Raw genomic sequence first — 4690 nt, 5'->3', positions numbered from 1 at the left:
TGCCAGGCTAAGTTTCGTGTCCATGGTTTTGACCCTCTCACAGCTAAAATCTATATTTTCATGAATTCCCTACGCCACTTTTTGAAAATACCCCTCTAAATCCTAGTGCGTCTTATAAGTTTCTTAACCAATTAATCCCTTCATTTTATGCAGCAATTCATCTCCACGAACCAGTGTGCTCACAATGTTGTTTAACTCATGATAGGCCCAGAGAAGAGGCTTCAACTACTATAGCACATTCTTTTTCTGTAGGTCCCCAGAGTTAGTAGACCATTTGTGCTTGCATAGCCATCAAACATGGAAGATCTGGAGTTTATTCTTTAATTTATTTTGGGTATCTTAGACAAGGCCACAAACTTTAAGATGCTTATTAGGTAATGGAAGGCACAATATGTAAAGAAGAGGCTAAAGAAGACACAGAAGAATATTTCTAATTGTAAAAGATATATATTGTTTAGATAAAAGTACGAAATTAATAGAAATATTGTTGAGAAGCCATAGAAGACTATTTGTAATTGTAATAGTCTAAAGAAGACATAGAAGACTATTTCTAATTGTAAAAGATATACATTGTTGAGACGGAAACCAACAGTGAGAAAAGAAAATATATGAAAGCAAGAAGCATTCAAGTAAGCCCAAATACAACAACAAATTAATAAAAATCGAAGGAGGAAAACTCAAAGATGAGTAGTACCGTGAGAAAGTTGAGCATTTTCAGCAACACTAGGCATCCTTGATGTTTGTGGTACTCGTTCATGTCCACTGTTGGCGTCAGAGATCTAATAAATATTAACATGTTAGATAACAATACTTTTATTGATCAGAATTTCATTAAAAATGCCTAAAGCATATGTAATAGAGTTACCTGTTCACATGAGGTTCCATTGTTACTTTGAGTCATAGATACATTAGGATCATATTTGCGCAAGAATTGTCTCATCTGTTAATAATATCATGATAAAACCTCAGTTTATGCACAGTAAAAATACTAAGAAGTTGAAACAATGAAACATCTAAGACTAGAGTATACTCAGAGAACACGGACAATTACTTATTCCAGAACCTACTTCATAATAGAAATCATGCAATTTTACAGCATTCCTTTACACCATTTACTAAATGAAACATCTTTCAAAGGCTTTTTTGATTTGTTTTAGTGAATGTATCTATGCAAAAATAACCAAATCCAATAAATATGGGATAGTCCATCTTTTCGTTCCCTGTGTATAATACTTGAAATTATCAAATATGAATAAAATTCGCTACATCTTGTGTGCTTATGTAATAGAGAATTATTGAACTCCCCTTGTCCTCTCTCCTCCTCTGCTCCAAGCCCAGAGGTGTCAATTTTCTTCTTGTTGTCCAATATAGTAACACAAGGTATAGGCAAGACCATGTTGGTCGCAAGAGAAATTGGTTCAGGTATTGCTACCCAATGCGGAGCTGGCTAGACTAAGCAAGGATCTAGTGTGCAGCTTTTTTCCTATGATATGGACCTGTGACTCATCAATCATCCTGCTGATTAATTCTATCAATTATGCAGGCAATATTACGATGTTATCTGCCATCCAACATGGTTTCTTTTTCCCTTGATGAATCGATATTTGAGAAACCAGAGGTGAGTCATTATTAATATGAAGTAGCTTTTTCTCTAGAAATTCACTTTATGGCAGACCATGTTTGCAAACATACTAAGATCTGCAGTAACAAGCTAGGCTCATTAAATCGCTACAGACAGTCCTGCACTATATAATTCCTTTTGGTCATATAAAATATCAGGAGGCTACCCAAATTAAGCTTACAGTTTACAAGACACTAGAGAAGAATTTCTCCCACTAAATAAATTTCAACTATGAAAGGCTACCCACAAGCTCTCTTTTCAAAAATGAGAATTGAGATGTTTTGTGGCTTTGCTATGACAATTTTGCACATACTGACATCAATGTTAAACAGAAATATGCGCAAGTAGCAAGTTTATCAATAGTATTGACGGCTCACTTTAATACATCACAAAATCAATTGAAACCAACAAGCACACATGTGTTTATAGAAAATGCTTTACAGTGTTTAGAAGTTTTCCTACTTATTAAAACCCGACAATTCATGGAGGATTAACAGGCCAAGGGACAAAGAAAAAGGGAGTTGTGCTCCCTCATTTTTTGGAAGCTTAATTGTTTATACCTAGTTCCAACAGTAGGATCAACTTTTTTATTTGGTGATCACTATGGGAATGACCTTACATCATGTTATTTTTGATAACTTTATAACTCCGCAAGCTACAAGTTCAAAAATCAAAACTAAAATCAAGTAACCAAACATATTCTACAAGTGTAACATCCAGCTATTACTCAACTTGGATCTGTGTGATGCTAAGTTAAAGGAAACTAAAAGTTGCAGCTAACATTATTTTTACAACTTTTACACATTAAGAACTTCTTTCCTACTGAAGATAGTTTCAATTTGATGATCTCTAACTTGAACAGAATATACTGAATGCAGAGAAAATCGTATAGCTCACTTCAACTAATTTTATTTTGCAGCGTAGTAAATTAATAATAACATGGAAAACCTTTAAGTTATCCAGATTGTTGCTCTACACGTAAGATCCTGTTTACACTAAAAGTAACAAATAACGGCAAACTTAAGATATCTCATCATTGTCATTAGATTACTATTACTAGTTTATTTAGCAATGAGAAGAGCTGCAACTAGTAACTCAGGAACTATATTATTACCTTCTGCATATGGATCAGATTTGCAACTATACATTGTGGTACAAAAACCTACTGGATAAAGGCAGTTGAAACTACAGGCGTAATAGAAGTTTCAGATACACTGACAATAGGGATAACGGATATGCAATTTACCACCAGAAGTGAGGAAATAAGATTTGCTTGTATGCAACATTGATATAGACAGATTGCTTGTTGTTGAAGAAGATTATTGAAAGGGAATGGGACCCACCTTGGTGTATAAGGGCAGAAGTGCAGAAGATTCAGGCGTTGAGGGATCATTTCAATGTGATCTTTCAACATGTTTACAGAGAAGGAAACACTTTAGCAGATTATATAGCTAACATTGCCTTTTCATTTGCAGGAACAACTCATTTTCACTCTTTCACAGAACTTGCCACAGCAGGGAGGAGATTAATAAACATGGACAAGTCACAAATACCAAATCTAAGGGTTAAAATTGCGAAAGGAAACTTCCCATATTGACGTGCAAATATTGCTGTTACAACACTGGGAGGCTTCTGGTGACACTGATTTTATCAGATGGAAGAATACATACCAGTGCACAAAATGGAAATTTTCTGATGATCAATAGATAACCAAACACGAGTTCAATGCTATTGTAAACAGAGGAAACAATGCACATTCTTCCATCTTGGTTACAAGGGTGTTGTACTGACTGGAGAAGACCACAGCTAACGCAACAAAGGCCTGCATAAGTTCTAAAAGATACTCGTCTGTATCGAGTTATGCAAACAACAATCGGTTCCAAGAAGATATCACAAAGTCATGGCCGAGGTAGCTTCAAATGGGTTTCTGTAATTCAATCCATCCGGGTATTATGTCATAGTGCAAACATGAAACTGGAAATAGACTACCCTAAAAGCCATAACAGAATCGGAATCAGGCCACACATGACACCACTGAATCCAGAACTCTTTTACCACTAATCTGTTTATTAAATTTTGCAGGTACTTGATTTAGACAATTACAAATGTTTCAATGCTATCGCAAACATGGAATTACTGTACAGTAATCTCGCAGCTGTAGTAATGGTACTGCCAGTCGATACAAAGGAAAAAAACCTACATTAATGCCATTGATTTGGCCAGCTATTGGTATCTCTATTCATGCTGGAGCAGTCAATAACTGGAGCTTATACATCACTGTTAGCAAACGTAACAGAAAAAAGCTAAATGTCACTGACTATAGAGAGTGTTAGGCTACTGTGGTTGATTTTCTGAAAACTTATAGGCTGCTTCCCAGTGGTATTAGCATGATATCATGCTTAATCTGGGGGTGGTCTTATGGTATAAGGAGAATCATATAGTAGCAAGAGTTGGAATAGTTCACATACAACCAAACAATGAGTGCAGAAATGCAAATGTCCCAAGTACGTTACTGATTTTCAGAGGGCTTCGAAATGAAATTCTGATGCATGTCTAAGGCAGATTATCTAAACACTGTTAGAGTGCCTCCCAGTGGTATTAGCATGCTCTCATGCTCAATCTGGGGGTGATCTTATGGTGAAAGGAGAAGAACACCTATGCATACTCCACATACAGACAGTCGGGACTACAATCCTCGAGATAAATGCAATCAACATTGTGTATTTTGACAGACCAGGATCTAATTGGTGATACTTGGACACTCACAGTTCAATCACAAAACATGGCGCCAGGTGAGAGCTCGGGAGGTGCTACGTGGAGGTTATGCAATTGAATAGAGGAGACAAAAATCACCTAAATCTGAAATATGTCCAGTATTTCGCATTTGTAATAGTTAGAATTTTCTAGCTTTCGTACCTTTTCTACACTCTTTACAATTTTGTAATAACTGGATTCCTATTTTGGATTATTATTTATATATTCACCATGAGGCATCAAGCCTAGTGGTTCATTTGTGTATATATATATATATATATATATATATATATATATATATATATATATATATAT

General features: G+C 35.5%; 1 long non-coding RNA gene across 1 annotated transcript; it reads right to left on the bottom strand.

Annotated features, from left to right (window-relative positions):
* Positions 1-465: 465 nt before the first annotated feature.
* On the bottom strand, positions 466-4584 carry LOC109221773. The gene is made up of 3 exons (XR_002067304.1): positions 2965-4584; positions 866-940; positions 466-779 (listed from the first exon to the last, which is right to left on the bottom strand). It is a non-coding gene; the product is annotated as an uncharacterized LOC109221773 (long non-coding RNA).
* Positions 4585-4690: the final 106 nt, after the last annotated feature.

Source organism: Nicotiana attenuata, unplaced genomic scaffold (assembly GCF_001879085.1).
Source record: "Nicotiana attenuata strain UT unplaced genomic scaffold, NIATTr2, whole genome shotgun sequence".
In the NCBI taxonomy this organism is placed as follows: Eukaryota; Viridiplantae; Streptophyta; class Magnoliopsida; order Solanales; family Solanaceae; genus Nicotiana; species Nicotiana attenuata.
This window is presented reverse-complemented; position numbering and strand designations above follow the sequence as displayed.